Source organism: Macaca mulatta, chromosome 12, assembly GCF_049350105.2.
Source record: "Macaca mulatta isolate MMU2019108-1 chromosome 12, T2T-MMU8v2.0, whole genome shotgun sequence".
Lineage (NCBI taxonomy): Eukaryota > Metazoa > Chordata > Mammalia > Primates > Cercopithecidae > Macaca > Macaca mulatta.
Window position 1 is genome coordinate 7,235,796 of NC_133417.1, and position 17,139 is coordinate 7,252,934.

At 47.1% G+C, this 17,139-nt stretch overlaps 1 protein-coding gene across 15 annotated transcripts in view; it reads left to right on the forward strand.

Moving 5' to 3' along the window:
* Positions 1 to 338: 338 nt before the first annotated feature.
* The window catches only part of PLEKHB2 (pleckstrin homology domain containing B2), a 48,628-nt gene continuing 31,827 nt past the window's right edge, over positions 339 to 17,139 (forward strand). For 8 of the 15 annotated variants that reach the window (XM_077956719.1, XM_028830593.2, XM_077956722.1 and 5 more), the window contains exon 1: positions 339 to 401. The gene's annotated coding sequence lies outside the window, so the exon portion shown is untranslated. Of the gene's footprint in view, positions 402 to 14,905; positions 14,981 to 17,139 lie in introns of all 15 variants that reach the window. The other 7 variants (XM_077956720.1, XM_077956727.1, XM_077956728.1 and 4 more) reach the window with 1 other exon arrangement.

Below are 17,139 nucleotides of genomic sequence, written 5' to 3' on the forward strand. Positions count from 1 at the left end.
CACTGTGTTGCCCAGGCTGGTCTTGAACTCCTGGGCTCAAGCGATTCTCAAACTGGCCTTGGCCCTGTTTTTAGAGAGCGGTATTTAGAAACCAAGATTAGGGTGCTAACAATTCTTTTTTTTTTTTTTTGATTTTTAGATTTTTAAGGCGGGATCTCACTCGGTAACACTTCCTTTTAGTGGAAGCGCCGACCTCCTGGGAGACCCACACCGACCGCCTCCTCTCGCCCCGTTTCTCGGGAAACCACCCAGACACCCCGCCCCACCCGCCGGGGCCCGCCGCGCATGCGCGCCGCGGCGTGACGTCAGCTCGGCGGCCAGGACGCCGGACGTGCGGCAGTCGAAGGCTGGGACGCGAGCAGCTGTCGCGGCGTGTTGCAGTTGTCCGCTCTGGTTCGCAGGTGAGTGTCTCTGTTTGGTCTGGACGACCCTAGCTCCTTTCCCCTCCAGCCCGCGCCCCTCCAGATTCTCCCTTAGCGCCGCCCAGCCTCGTGCTCCTCCGAGGGGACCCCGCACCGCGCCACCTCCCCAGCGTCCCCACTCCCTAATTACCCCTGAGGCGCCTGGCCACGGGTGCTCCCGCCTCCCTGGACCGCTGCCCTTCCCAGGTCCGCCCTCTCAGCCTCCCATGGAGCAGCCCGTCCGGGAGCCCTCCCAGTGGGCCCCCCCCGTCTTTCGGGCCCCCTGCCGTCGCTTCCCGGGCGTCCCCCTCCGGGCCTTTCCCCGAGCCCCTCCCCTCCGGCCCTGCGGACCCTCTCCCTTTCTCAACTGCCGCCTCCGCCTTGCATCCTTTCTGGCCGCTCGGGAGTGTCCCACGCGTCTGACTGTCGGGACCTGCTGCGGCCCCCCCACCTGGGGTCTTCTGGCGTACGATCTCCACCCCTCCTGCTCCCTCTGCTCCGGGGAACTTGCCTTCTCAGTTCTCCTGCCCAGAGGTCTCCCCAGCTTAAGTCCTGGGGGGCATCGAGGCTTTACCCTCGCGGTGCGGTCCGCCCCCGCTTCAATTCACCTGCTCTTGGCCTTGCAGTGTAAGTTATCTTACATATCTCTGTTCGTGTTTGTTTCTCTTACTCAACTGGATAGAAATCTCCGGAGGTCAGTGATTTGCATAGGGATCCCCCCCCCCCGCTCCCTCCCCTTGCTTAAATCTCAAATGTAGACTGGTTCACGTAGAAAAGGCTTCGTAAATGAGCGAATAGTAAATTTCCGATGTGTCAGGGTGAGTGGAAGAAAGGAATGAGGTGCTGTGGTCACTGTAAACATTTAGGAGAACACGGTTATTTCAAAATAATACTGACTCATGGTCTCAGCCTTTAAATTTTTAGTGCTTAGGAAAGGGTGGAACCAGCACCGACGGAGGAGGGCTGACAGCTGAGGGGAGGAATATTCCAAGGTCTTCTGCGGCCTTTGATAGAACCAGCACCAATGCAGGAAGTGACTTGTCCGAAGTCACATGAGGAATTAGGATCCGAGCTGGCACTGTTAACTGCGTTTAGTATGGCCCTCAATATTTGTTGAATGAAAACATGTATGCACAGACACAGCTGTGCGTCTGTGCCCATGCAGTGGGTGTGTCTGCCTAAGAACCTATGGGTGTGTGGGAATACTGCTGTGACTGGTTCAGTTGCGCTCAAGAGTGTTCACTAGGTTCAGAAAGTTCCTAACCGTGGGCTAGTTGGCTGGATATTGATAGGACTGGAGCTTGTCTGGGCTTCCTTTGTGCCTGGTGTTTACTCTCTGTGGTGGTGATCTCTTTACTCGACTCTTCCCCATTTGTACTCATCTCCCTGAGGACAAGAATCAAACTGTGTTGTAGGGTTTCCCTAATAAACAGCATGGTGTTTGGCGCTTTGTAGGTGGTCAGTAAATGCTTATTGAAGAAGGCTACAGAAAAGAACTCAGAACCTGACAGCAGTTCTTTGCTAGCATTATATTTTAAAGGCGTTGGGACATTCTGTAAGTAAATTTCCTGATATGCTCAAGGACTGAGTTGATTAAATGTGTACAGCAGTGGTATAGAGAGGACAGATACTCTTGTGTTAGTCCTTGGGAAGGTGGAGGTTTTTCTCAGCTCTTTCTGAAAGCTTTGCTTATGCTTTTCAGCTTGCATTAATATTTTTCTTTCTCCTTTTCTCTGCCTGTCTTCTTACTGTTTGTCTAAGGAAATTGAAGATACCTTATTAATAACACTAACTACCAAAAACTGCAAAACACACTGTTAAAAATGCCCCCAAAGTGGGGGCTCATTGACCCCGTTGTTTTGTTGGTTGTATATTTGCTTCCACAGTGGATCATGGAAACAGAAAGTTGGACTTTCTTGCCTCTTTGCTTTCTTGGCCTGTCTGCCCTTTGATGGTGCTGGAATTAGGCTTGTTGTCAAGAAGTGGTTCCCAACTGGAAAGGGCCAGTGTCATATGGGGACTGACCTCTACCTGATGATGGGCCGCGTAACCTTCCTTCTCTTCTGTTTCGGAATGTACCTGTGACATCTCTTTGACTGTCCATTGTTGTCCTCGAAAAACAGAGATGAGTTTTCTTCCTTTTTCTTAAGGAAGCCACTTTTATAGCTAAAGAAAGCTAGAGAACTGGGATATCATGAGGAGTTGTAGACAGTTAAACCTGAATTCCAGCTTTTCGAACAAAATAGTAATGTTATTGTAGCAGTTCTCACTTTTTTTTTCGAGACGGAGTTTCACTCTTGTTGCTTAGGCTGGAGTACAATGGCGCAATCTTGGCTCACTGCAACCTCTGCCTCCCGGGTTCAAGGGAGTCCTGCCCCCTCAAGTAGCTGGGATTACAGGCATACGCCACCCATCCTTGGCTAATTTTTTGTATTTTTAGTAGAGATGGGGTTTCACTATGTTGGTCAACCTGGTCTCGAACTCCTGACCTCAGGTGATCCACCTGCCTCGGCCTCCCAAAGTGTTGGAATTACAGTCGTGAGCCACTGCGCCTGGCCAGTTCTCATTTCTGGACAATCTACTACAGGGCTGTTTGGACATATCTCCTTTAATTGTCACAATAACCCCATGAAGTAATTGGTTGTGCCTTGTCATACAGGTAAGAAAACTGAGGCTTAGAGAGGTTTAGAATCTTGATCAAGGTCATACTAGTGAGTAGAAGGCAAAGTAGGCTTCAGGCTTAGAACTGTCAGATTCCAAAGGTGGTATTTTTTGTCCATCTGTTGTCTGTTTCGATTCAATGCTTTCAAGGAGATACAAATTCAAATTTAAAATAATTTAAATTGTTGAATATGGCTTATATTTTAAAGCTTTGTATAGGTTTTATTGACATAAAAACAATGTTCTTTTGCAGCTAGTTTGCTGGTATTTTATTCTCTGGAGACCAACAGCTAGGGCTTAGTGTTTATCTGATGAGTTTTAGTTTATGCATTCCGTTTTGCTCCAGTATATAAATAGTGAAATGTTGAAATACGTTATGGAGTGGTGTGAAAGTCAGCATGCTAAGGCCAACAAACAGAAGTCTTCTGAGCCATTTGAGAAGCAGCTTGATGTCGTCGTTTCTTCTGGAACAGGGCTGTCCAGTCTTCCGGCTTTCTTGGGCCACATTGGAAGAAGGCTACACATAAAATACACTAACACTAATGATAGCTGATGCACTAAAAAATAAAATTGCAAAAAAATCTCATAACGTTTTAAGAAAGTTTACAAATCTGTATTGGGCTGCATTCACAGCTGTCCTGGGCTGGGGCCACGAGTCGGACGAGCTTGTTCTAGAATGTTTTAGGCAAATTTTGGTCGGGGGAAAATAAGTAAGAGTAATAATAGTAGTAAATAGTAATAATTGCTGTCAAAACAGCTACCATTTATCGAGTTCTAGTAACTGAGGCATCATGCCAAATACTTATGTATTATTTCACCCAATTTTCCAAACATCCTGTCAAGTAGGTGGTGAGAATTCTCATTTTATAGATCAGAAAACTAGACTTGGAAAAGTAACTTGCCCAGTTGAGTCAGGATTTGAACATAGGTCTTTTAACTCTAAAGCTTATACCCAAACACTAGGTTCCGTGAATTTTCAAAAGCATATGATAGGCTGACTGCAGTGGCTCACACCTGTAATCCCAGAACTTTGGGAGGCTGAGATGGAAGGCCTTGAGCCCAGGAGTTTGAGACCAGCTTGGACAACATAGTGAAACCTCGTCTCTACAAAAACAAAACAAAATGTGACCAAAATCATGCTTTATGATTTTTGGTTTCTAAAGATACTCTCTAAATTTCTCTCCCCAATTTAAAGACGAAAGCAGGGCACTATTGGAAGCTTCAAGTAGGTAGATGAATTTAGGTTGGTTTTTTGTTTTGGTATAGTTGAAGATAATTCAGGTTATTGCTGACATGTTTACATTTATCAAAATAATACAGGTACATAGATCGAAAGACCAAATAAGCCAGGCGCGGTGGCTCACGCCTGTAATCCCAGCACTTTGGGAGGCTGAGGCGGGTGGATCGCCTGAGGTCAGTAGTTTGAAACCAGCCTGGCTAACACGGTGAAACCCTGTGCCTACTAAACATACAAAAACATTAGCCGGGGTGGTGGCGGGCGCCTGTAGTCCCAGCTACGCGGGAGGCTGAGGCAGGAGAATGGCGTGAACTCGGGAGAAGGAGCTTGCAGTGAGCCGAGATCGCCCCACTGCACTCCAGCCTGGGCGACAGAGTGAGACTCCGTCTCAAAAAAAAAAAAAAAAAAAAGTGTTTTATTTTCGTGGATATGGTAAAATTGCTTTTGATTTATATGTAATCTTTTGACTTCTGATCATAGAAGACTTTTGCTGCCTTGTAAAACTCTTCAATTCACCAATGAGTGAAAAACTTGTGGAGAATTTGTCAGTGACTTTTTTTCCCCCCTGTAGTACTCAGTCCTTCTCCAGTCTGGACTGTTTTTTTTTTCCTTTCCCTAGTCCTTCTGCACAGCTGCCTTTCTGGGAATTTCCTCCCCTGCCAGCTGAAGACAGAGTCCTACTCTGTCGCCCAGACTGGAGTGCAGTGACATGATGATTCATGGCTCACTGTGCTTCAACCTCCTGGGCTCGAGCGATCTTCCCACCTCAGTCTCCTGTGTAGGTGGGACTACAGGCGTGCACCACTATGCCCAGCTAACTTCTTATTTTTTTGTTGAGATAGTGTCTCACTGTGTTGCTGGGTTGGTCTCAAACTTCTGGGCTGAAGCGATTCTCCCACCTTGGCCTCCCAAAGTGTTGGGATTACAGACAAGAGCCACCATGCCTGGCCTTGATTAATAATTTGACTGGGTATGGAATTCTGACTTGGAAATAACTATTTTCCCTTAACATTTTGAAGGTATTGCTCTAGACATCCTGTACCTTGCCGATTGTTGATTCTTTATATATGCTTTTTTCTCTGGGAAGTTTTTAGGTTCTCTTCTTTGTCCCTGATGTTCCGAAATTTCAGTCTTCCTACTTACGGAGGATCTTTTAAAATTCATCATGCTGTACACTCATTGGAGCTTTTGAATCTAGAAATGTGTTATCCTGTTGCGGGAAATGGCTTTATGATATGATTTCTCTGCTCTTTCCTCTGTGGTTCATTTAGCAAATTCTCCTATAAGGAGAATTTTTTTTTGAGATGGAGTCTCGCTGTGATGCCCAGGCTGGAGTGCAGTGGTGCGATCTCAGTTCACTGCAACCTCCGTCTCTTGGGTTGAAGTGATTCTCCTGCCTCAGCCTCCCGAGTAGCTGGGACTACAGGTGTGTGCCACCGTGCCTGGCTAATTTTTGTATTTTTAGTAGAGACAGGGTTTCACCATATTGGCCAGGCTTGTCTTGAACTCCTGACCCCAAGTGATGTACCCGCCTCGGCCTCCCAAAGTGCTGTGATTAACAGGTGTGAGCCACTGTGCCCAGCCAGCAGAATATTTTATATCCCAGGCCCATCCTGTACTTTTTTTCCATCTCTTGGTCTTTTTTTTTCACTCTTCATTTCAGAGAGATTTCTTTCATCTTGATCTTTTCAACTCTTGTATTGAATTTTTAATTTTGGTTATTATTTTTAATTGAGAGCTCTGAATATTTCTTTTTTTTTCTTGTTTTTTTTTTTTTTTTTTTTTTTTTGAAATGGAGTCTCACTCTGTTGCCTGGGCTGGTGTGCAGTGGCACGATTGCAGCTCACTGCAACCTCTGCCTCCCTGGTTCTAGCGATTCTTCTGCCTCAGCCTCCTGAGTAGCTAGGACTACAGGAGCCTGCCACCATGCCCGGCTAATTTTTGTGTTTTTAGTAGAGACGGGGTTTCACCATGTTGGCCAGACTGGTCTCAAACTCCTGACCTCAAATCATCCACCCGCCTTGGCCTCCTAAAGTGTTGGCATTACAGGCATGAACCACTGCGGCTGGCTGTAAAGTAATATTTTTGAAGTTTTCTTTTGTACCGAGCATTGTTTGTGATTCTTGTGAGGTTTTTTTCTTTACAATTTTATTTTCTTTAATCTCTATCTTTTTCTCTTTTTTTTTGAGATGGAGTCTCGCTCTGTCGCCCAGGCTGGAGTGCAGTGGCCGGATCTCAGCTCACTGCAAACTCCGCCTCCGGGGTTTACGCCATTCTCCTGCCTCAGCCTCCCGAGTAGCTGGGACTACAGGCGCCCGCCACCTCGCCCGGCTAGTTTTTTGTATTTTTTTAGTAGAGACGGGGTTTCACCATGTTGGCCAGACTGGTCTCAAACTCCTGACCTCAAATCATCCACCCGCCTTGGCCTCCTAAAGTGTTGGCATTACAGGCATGAACCACTGCGGCTGGCTGTAAAGTAATATTTTTGAAGTTTTCTTTTGTACCGAGCATTGTTTGTGATTCTTGTGAGGTTTTTTTCTTTACAATTTTATTTTCTTTAATCTCTATCTTTTTCTCTTTTTTTTTGAGATGGAGTCTCGCTCTGTCGCCCAGGCTGGAGTGCAGTGGCCGGATCTCAGCTCACTGCAAACTCCGCCTCCGGGGTTTACGCCATTCTCCTGCCTCAGCCTCCCGAGTAGCTGGGACTACAGGCGCCCGCCACCTCGCCCGGCTAGTTTTTTGTATTTTTTTAGTAGAGACGGGGTTTCACCGTGTCAGCCAGGATGGTCTCGATCTCCTGACCTCATGATCCGCCCGTCTTGGCCTCCCAAAGTGCCGGGATTACAGGCTTGAGCCACTGCTCCCGGCCTTCAATCTCTGTCTTTTGTGGTCTAGATTTTTCTCCAATGTCTGGTTGTGATACTGTGAAATGTTTATTTGGTCTTTGACCTCATTTCCTGCCTTACAACTCCTATTTAATACAATCCTTAAACTCTCCAAAATGATGTCTTTCTGTATGCTGGTGATTGATTGATGGACTGCAGACTCCCTTCAGGATTGGGGGCTGGTCATCTGAAACACCCATGCAGCATTCGAGGGCTGGAACTTTCATGTCTGCCCCCCAGCCTTCGAGGAAGGAGGGAAGGGTTCAAGGTGATGGTGACCACCAGTGGCCGTTGGTGTAATCAGTCATGCTAACGTAATGTAGCCTCCATAAAAACCCAAAAGGATTGGGTTCGGAGAGCGTCCGGAATAGCTGAACACCTGGCGGCTCCTGGAGGGAGGGTGGTGTGTGCCTGGAGAGGCCGGGACACTAACACCTTGCCCTACGCATCTCTTCGTCTGTGTCCTTGTAATACCCTTTGTAATAAACTGGTAAATGTAAGTCATTGTTTACCTGAATTTTGTGAGCTGCTCTAGCAAATTAAACACAGGGAGGTATGGGAATTCTAATAGACCTAAAGAAAGAACTAAAGCAAAAATTACTATAAATAGTTTATTTAGGCCAGATTTGAGGACAGCATCCTGGGAAGCATAGATTCAAGTTGCCCTGAATATATGCTTCGAGTAGCAACAGTTACAAGTGGGATTTTAAAGGGCAAAAACGGGGAGAGTTTCTAAGTTGAACATAAACTATTGGTTGGCTGTATATTGTTCTTTGTATCACACATTCCAGGAACATGAAGAAAATGGTTGAGGGTCACATTGTGTAACTTGTAGTAACTGTCTTGGTAATTTATCAGCTTGTCTGGAAACTACAGGAAAGGGAAGATAGAAAAAAACGCCAAGTCCCTTTACACGGTTAACCCTGAGCATGGTTGGGGCTGTGGTAACTAAAGACCCATTTTCTACACTTTGCCTGCTGTATGTTCTTCAGATTGCTCTGAGCTGCTTTTCTTTCTCACTGACTTGAAGCTAGTTGATCACATGTTCCAGAGGCCCTGGCTTGCAGCTGGTGTCTGAAGGGTGGGCAGTCTTGTGGGACTGAGCCCTCACCTGTGGGATCTGATGCTATCTCCAGGTAGATAGTGTGACAGTTGAATTGCAGAATATCTAGTTGGTGTTCGCTGCAAATTTTTTTTTTTTTTTTTTTTTTGAGACTGGGTCTCGGCCGGGCGCGGTGGCTCAAGCCTGTAATCCCAGCACTTTGGGAGGCCGAGACGGGCGGATCATGAGGTCAGGAGATCGAGACCATCCTGGCTGACACGGTGAAACCCCGTCTCTACTAAAAAATACAAAAAACTAGCCGGGCGAGGTGGCGGGCGCCTGTAGTCCCAGATACTCGGGAGGCTGAGGCAGGAGAATGGCGTGAACCCGGGATGTGGAGCTTGCAGTGAGCCGAGATCTGGCCACTGCACTCCAGCCTGGGCGGCAGAGCGAGACTCCGTCTCAAAAAAAAAAAAAAAAAAAAGAGACTGGGTCTCATTCTTGCCCAGGCTGGAATGTAGTGGTGTGATCATGGCTCACTGCAACCTCCCCATTCCAGGCTCTAGTGGTCCTCTTACCTCAGCCCCAAAGTAGCTGGGACTACAGGTGTCCGCCACCATGCCCCGCTAATTTTTGTATGGTTGGGGTTTCACCATGTTGCCCAGGCTGGTCTCAAACTCCTGAGCTCAAGTGGTCCCCCCACCTTCGCCTCCTAAAGTGTTGGGATTATAGACACGCGACACTGCACATGGGCTTGCTGCATAATTGATTTCTTGCTTGGTATGTGGGGAGAAACCCTGACGCATTTTGTCACAGAAGTCTTCTATGTTGATTGTTGTGATGTGAGAGCAGAGGAAAAATAGTATCTTTTTCCACTCAGACTGATGATGCTTGCTCTGTATTCCTACTTCAGAGAGGTACTGAAAAGCTGATTGGAAGTCTGTGTGTTTGCTTCAAGTCTATCTCTTGGTGAGCTTCCCTGGAGAGGGTTAGGCAAAGATTGGCTTTTTCATTACAGAACACCCAGTTGTCAGTATCAGTGAACCTTTCCTCTTGGGACTGTGCCTTTGCTCAGAGCTAGAGTCTGGGAAGTAAGGAAGAAGATAGAGAATTTGACGTGCGCGGACTATATTCTCCTTCTAAGTGTGGCCTGTCACTTTGAGCTGTGTGTGGTGTGGCCACACCCAGTCTCCAGAGACATCATCTTCAGGATCAGGGAGGGTCCCTGTCTACATGGGTGGATGCCAGGTGACCCCTTTGAAGACTTTCCATTAATTCTCCTGATTTCTCCCCCACCTTTAGAATTCTTACCTCCAATTTCTGAATCTATTTTTATGTGGCAGGAGTTGGCTTGCTGTGTTTTGGCTTCTGTTAGCACATGACAGAGTAGAAGTGGCCATATTTTATGTTAGTTGCCACTTGTCTGTTTGTCTTAGAACCTTCAAAATGTTGTATCTCATCTGCTTTTGTCTGCTGCTGTTCTCTTTGTGGATTTATGCCTTGTTTTCTCCTTAACTCTCATTTTAGTTGCATTTCAGGAGGGAGTGGAGCTAGCCATCTGTGCTTCTTATAAATTCATCATTAACACTGGAAATAGATCAATCACCTGCATATCGAGCTTCACATTACTGGTGTTTCTTTTTTTTTTTTTTTTTTTTTTGAGATGGAGTTTTGCTCTTTTGTCCAAGCTGGAGTGAAGTGGTGCGATCTTGGCTCACTGCAACCTCCTCCTCCTGGATTCAAGCGATTCTCCTGCCTCAGCCTCCCAAGTAGCTGGGATTACAGGCACCCGCCACAACACCCAGCTAATTTTTGTATTTTTAGTAGAGACAGTGTTTCACCACGTTGGCCAAGCTGGTCTCGAACTCCTGACCTGGGGTGATCTGCCCACCTCAGCCTCCCAAATGCTGGGATTACAGGCGTGAGCCACCGCCCAGCTTGGTGTTTCTTTTGTCTTGGATCCATGTTTCAGTGCTACTCTTGTGTCTTCTCCCTTTTAAAATAACTCCCCTGTGAATTGTAATGTTGAGTGACAAGAAATGTTAATTCTCTAGAAATACATAGGGAGAGAGAAGAACAGAAAGCTGCATGTTTAAAGTCTGCCTTTTTTGTTTTTCCCTTTGAGGCTTGGGTCCTTGGTAACCTCCAGGCAGGGCAGGCCAGCCAGATCAGGACCAGGAATTGGTCTAGGGTGATGGAGAGGTGGAAGGAAGGGGATGCCTGTGCAGTAGTGATACGTAAGTCTCTGGGAGGCTGAAGGCATGTTGGTCAAGTGACAGTGTCCAAGTGATGATACTGTCTGATCCAGGTGAAGGTACCACAGGTACCTTAGGAGGCATCCAGTGTCGCAGAACTTTTATTATATATCCCCTTATTTTCTTCCGACTTCTGGAGATTGGTGTGTAAGTGCTTGCTCAGCTGTGTAAGTCACTAAAACCGGTGTATTCCCAAAACCAACGTATTCCTTACTGTGTGAATCCATGGTTGGTTTCCCCAGGGCCATTTCTCTCCAGCAGCTTGAGTTTAGGCTGGCTCAAAGCCTGCACCTGCAGTCTCCCCTGCTATCCAGGTTTCAGTACACATGAGCTCTCAACTCAGAAGTCTAGTCTTTTTGTCTTAAAAGGGAAATCCTGGCCGGGCGCGGTGGCTCAAGCCTGTAATCCCAGCACTTTGGGAGGCCGAGGCGGGCGGATCACAAGGTCAGGAGATCGAGACCACGGTGAAATCCCGTCTCTACTAAAAATACAAAAAATTAGCCGGGCGCGGTGGCAGGCGCCTGTAGTCCCAGCTACTCAGGAGGCTGAGGCAGGAGAATGGCGGGAACCCGGGAGGCGGAGCTTGCAGTGAGCCGAGATCGCGCCACTGCACTCCAGCCTGGGCAACAGCGTGAGACTCCGTCTCAAAAAAAAAAAAAAAAAAAGGGAAATCCTAACATTTAGATAGTAAATGCAACAAATGACCCCTACTATTAACATAGTAACCGTTTGCATTATCCAACGAGAGGCTGTTACACAATTATCAAAGTGTTTCAACCTTTTTTTTTTTTTTTTGAGACAGAATCTCGCTGTGTCTCCCAGGCTGGAGTGCAGTGGCGTGCTCTCGGCTCACCGCGAGCTCTGCCTCCCGGGTTCACGCCATTCTCCCGCCTCAGCCTCCCAAGTAGCTGGGACTACAAGCGCCCGCCACCACGCCCGGCTAGTTTTTTGTATTTTTAGTAGAGACGGGGTTTCACCATGTTAGCCAGGATAGTCTCGATCTCCTGACCTCGTGATCCACCCGCCTCGGCCTCCCAAAGTGCTGGGATTACAGGCTTGAGCCACCGCGCCCGGCCCCTTTTTTTTTTTTTTTTTTAAATCAAACTGGCTGTCCTCAGCTGTGTGAAATTGAACTCATATTGGAAGGTGTATTAGTCTGTTCTTAAGCTGCTAATGAAGACGTACTAATGAAGACTGGGTAATTTATAAAGGAAAGAGGTTTAATTGACTCACAGTTCCACATGGCTGGGGAGGCCTCACTCTCACTGTGGAAGACAAATGAGGAGCAAAGTTATGTCTTACATGGCAGTAGGCGAGAGAGCTTGTGCAAGGGAACTCCCATTTATTAAACCATCTGATCTTCTGAGACTTACTACCATGAGACCAGTATGGGGGAAAAACTGCCCCCAAGATTCAGTTACCGTCCCTTGGCCCCGCCCTTGACACATGGGGATTTTTGCAATTCAAGGTGAGATTTGGGTGGAGACACAGCCAAATCATATCATTCTGCCCAGGTCCCTGCCAAATCTTGTGTCCTCACATTTCAAAACCAATCATGCCTTCCCAACAGTCCCCCAAAGTCTTAACTCATTTTAGCATTAACTCAGAAGTCCACAGTCCAAAGTCTCATCTGAGATAAAGCAGGTCTCTTCCGCCTATGAGCCTGTAAAATCAAAAGCAAGTTAGTTACTCCCTAGATACTGTGGGGGTACAGCCATTGGGTAAATACACCTGTTCCAAATGGGAGAAATTGGCCAGAACGAAGGGACTGCAGGCCCCATGCAAGTCCGAAATCCAATGGGGCAGTCAAACCTTTTTTTTTTTTTTTTTTTTTGAGACAGAGTTTCACTCTTGTTGCCCAGGCTGGAGTGCAATGACCTGGTCTTGGCTCACTGCAACCTCCACCTCCCGGGTTCAAGCGATTCTTCTGCCTCAGACTCCTGAGTAGCTGGGATTACAGGTGCCCACCACCATGCCCAGCTAATTTTTATATTTTTAGTAGAGACGAGGTTTCACCATGTCAGTCAGGCTGGTCTCAAACTCCTGACCTGAGGCAATCTGCCTGCCTCGGCCTCCCAAAGTGCAGAGATTACAGGTGTGAGCCACTGAGCCTAGCCAGGGCAGTCAAATCTTGAAGCTCCAGAATGATCTCCCTTGACTCCGTGTCTCACATCCAGGTCATGCTGATGTAAGAGGTGGGCTCCCATGACCTTGGGCAGCTCCACCCATGTAGCTTTGCAGGGTACAGACCCCATTTTGGCAGCTTTCACTGGCTGGCATTGAGTGTCTGCAGCTTTCCAGGTGCAGAGTGCAAGTTGTCGGTGGATGTACCATTCTGGGGTCTGGAGGACAGTGGCCCTCTTCTCACAGCTCCAGTAGATAGTGCCCCAGTGGAGACTCTCTGTGGGGGCTCCAACCCCATATTTCCCTTCCACACTGCCCTAGTAGAGGTTCTCCATGAGGGCCCCACTCCTGCAGCAAACTTCTGCCTGGACCTCCAGGCATTTCCATACAACTTCTGAAATCTAGATGGGGGTTCCCAAATCTCAATTATTGACTTCTGTGTACCTGCAGGATCAACACCACATGAAAACTGCCAAGGCTTGGGGCTTGCACCCTCTGAAACCACAGCCTGAGCTGTACCTTGGCCCCTTTTAGCCATTACAGTAGCAGCTGGGACAGGCACCAAGTCCCGAGGCTGCACGCAGCAGGGGGGCCCTGGGCCTGACCTGCAAAACCATTTTTTCCTTTTAGTCCTCCGGACCTGTGATGGCAGTGGCTGCTGCAAGGTTTCTGACATGCCCTGGAGACTTTTTTTTTTTTTTTTGAGACAGAGTCTCGCTCTGTCCCCCGGCTGGAGTGCAGTGGCGCAATCTTGGCTCACTGCAAGCTCCACCTCCCGAGTTCATGCCATTCTCCTGCCTCAGCCTCCTGAGTAGCTGGGACTACAGGTGCCCGCCACTTTTTTGTATTTTTAGTAGAGACGGGGTTTCACCGTGTTAGCCAGGATGGTCTCGATCTCCTGACCTCGTGATCCGCCCGCCTGGGCCTCTGAAAGTGTTGGGATTACAGGCGTGACCTACCAGTGAGCCACCGTCCAGCCCTGCCCTGGAGACATTTTGCCTGTTGTCTTGGTGGTTAACATTGGGCTTCTTATTACTTATGCAAATTTCTGCAGCAGGCTTGAATTTCTCCCCAGAAAATGGATTTTTCCTTTCTGTTGCATCATCGGTCGGCAAATTTTCCGAACTTTTATGCTCTGCTTCCTCTTGAATGCTTTGCTGCTTAGAAATTTCTTTTGCTAGATACCCTAAATCATCTCTCTCAAGTTCAAACTTCCACAGGTCTCTAGGACAGAGACAAAATACCACCAGTCTCTTTACATAGCAATGGTGATCTTTACTCCAGTTCCCATCTAGTTCCTCATCTCCATCTGAGCCCACTGCAGCCTGGACCTTATTGTCCATATCACTGTCAGCATTTTGGTCAGGGCCACTCAGCAAGTCTTTAGGAAGTTCCAAACTTTCCCACATCTTCCTGTCTTCTTCTCAGCCCTCCAAACTGTTCCAACCTCTGCCTTTTACCCAGTTTCAAAGTTGCTTCCACATTTTTAGTTATCTTTACAGTAGCATTCTGCTGTACTGGTACCAATTTACTGTATTAGTCTGTTCTCATGCTGCTAATAAAGATATACCCAAGACTGGGTGATTTATAAAAGAAGGAGGTGGCCGGGCGCAGTGACTCATGCGTGTAATCCCAGCACTTTGGGAGGCCACGGTGAGCAGATCACGAGGTCAGGAGATTGAGACCATCTTGGCTAACATGGTGAAACCCCGTCTCCACTATAAAAAATACAAAAAAATTAGTGGGGCGTGGTGGTGGGCACCTGTAGTCCGTGCTACTCGGAAGACTGAGACAGGAGAATGGTGTGAACCCGGGAGGTGGAGGTTGCAGTGAGCCGAGATTGCGCCACTGCACTCTGGCCTGGGCGACAGAGCGAGACTCCATCTCAAAAAAAAAAAAAACAGGAAGGAAGTTTAGTTGACTCACAGTTCACATGGCTGGGGAGGCCTCACAATCATGGTGGAAGGCAAATGAGGAACAAAGTCATGTCTTACATAGTGGCAGGCAAGAGAACTTGTGCGGGGAACTCCCATTTATAAAACTATCAGATCTTGTGAGACTTGTTCACTACCATGAGAACAGTATGAGGGGAACTGCCCCCATGATTCAGTTATCTCCACCTGGCCTCACTGTTGACATGTGGGGATTATTACAATTCAGGGTGAGATTTGGGTGGGAATACAGCCAAACCATTATCAGAAGGTATGTCTTTTTTTTTTTTTTTGAGATGGAGTCTCACTCTTTTGCCAGGCTAGAGTGCAGTGGTGCGATCTTGACTCACTGCAACCTCTGCTTCCCAGGTTCAAGCGATTCTTCTGCCTCGGCCTCCCAAAGTGCTGGGACTACAGGCGTGAGCTACCGCGCCCGAGCAGAAGGTATATCTTTTCTCTAACACATTCTACTGTAATATATCTCATTTCAGTCATCTTATACCCAAGGTGCCTTTCAGCCTTGCTTGTAATGAACTGTAATTTTTACTTTGAATTTTACACTTGTGTCACAACTTAGCCATTAGATGCTCTTTCTTCACCTGAGTGGCTTCTTGACGCTTTCTGAAGGCACTCTTGAAAGCATCTGTGCTTTTTGGTAATAAGATATCCTGCCCCTAAACTGTAAGTAGCTCATTTTCAAAGAGTACTGGTGCCTTTTAGAGGAGACTAGTGTTAGAGATGAAAATCTGGGCTCTGGGAGGTACATGAGATTGTTCCACAGAATGAGGAGAGAGAGACAGGATGACATAAGAAGCTACTTGAGTCAGCAGAGGAATTACTCTTTTAAAGAGTCAAGAGTTTCTGTTGCTGATTCCAGTTTAAGTTCTTTTCTGTCTCATAATCTGATTTCCCCTTTCTCTAATAGTTTTGAGTTATTTTATATAGGCACACGAAAGATATGTTTATAATGTCCTCTAGATGTAGACATTTCCATTTCTTTTTTCTTTTTGAATCTTACTCAAGTGGCCTGAATTGATTCCCAAGTCTACCGTTCAGTTTCTTCTTGTTGCCATCCCTTGAGACTCAACTGCCTGAAAAGTAAGAGAAACCCAGGCTTACCTCAAGGAAACACCAAAGAAAACATATGCACAACATTCTTGTATTAGTCTATTCTCACACTCCTTTAAAGAACTACCTGAGACTGGGTAATTTATGAAGAAAAGAGGTTTAATCGACTCAGAGTTCTGCAGACTGTACAGGAGGCATGGCTGTGGAGTCCTCAGAAAACTTGCAATCATGGCAGAAGGCGAAGGGGAAGCAGCTGTGTTTTCATGTGGCAGTAGGAGAGGGTGAACACACTTATAAATAACTAGATCTCCTGAGAAATCTATCACAAGACCAGCAACAGGGATAGCTGCCCCCATGATCCAGTCACCTTCCACCAGGCCCCTCTGCCAACACTGGGGATTATAATTCAGCATGAGATCTTGGGTGGGGACACAGAGCCAAACCATATAATCTGGCAAATCAGATGTTGACCCACACAATTAGTACCAAATACTCAGAGATACCAGGAAATCTCTGGGTCCTTAAGGTTTTACTTAAAACTCTCTTTTAACTCTTTATCAGCCGGGCACAGTGGCTCACGCCTGTAATCCCAGCACTTCAGGAGGCCAAGGTGGGCAGATCACCTGAGATCAGGAGTTCGAGACCAGCCTGGTCAACATGGCAAAACCCAGTCTCTACTAAAAATACAAAAATTAGCTGGGTGTGGTGGTGCGTGCTTGTAATCCCAGTTACTTGGGAAACTGAGGCAGGAGAATTGCTTGAACCCGGGAGGCGGAGGTTGTAGTGAGCTGAGATCATGCCACTGCACTCCAGCCTGGATGACTGAGTGAGACTCTGTCTCAAAAACAAAAACAAAAAAACCTCTTTATCCTCATGGGTGCCAATGGTGGTAGTGCTAATCTTACGGCATGTAGGATTGTTGGGCTCAGATTCTTAAAGGCCTTTGAATAAATGAAGCCATTCTTAATCTCAGTGTTACACTAGTCTGACATTTTAACCATTAAGAATGATAGGAGGCTGGGTGCAGTGGCTCACGCTTGTAATCCCAGCACTTTGAGAGGTCAGAGCAGGCGGATCACTTGAGGTCAGGAGTTCGAGACCATCCTGGCCAACATGGTGAAAGCCTCTCTCCACTAAAATTGCAAAAATTAGCTGGCTGTGGTGACACCTGTAATTGCAGCTACTTGGGAGGCTGAGGCACGAGAATCGCTTGAACCTCGGAGGCGGAGGTTGCAGTGAGCCTAGATAGTGCCCTTGCACTCCAGTCTGGGTGACAGAGGTAAACTCTGTCCAAAAAAAAAAAAAAAAGATAGAAGATGTAGCCAAATTAATATCAAGAACCATTAGAAGGCTGGCCATGGTGGCTCACACCTGTAATCCCAGCACTTTGAGAGGCTGAGGCGGGTGGATTGCCTGGCCAACATGGCAAAATCCTGTCTCTACTTAAAATACAAAAATTAGCTGGTTGTGATGGCACACGCCTGAAATTCTAGCTACTCGGGAGGCTGAGGCAGGAGAATCGCTTGAACCTGGGA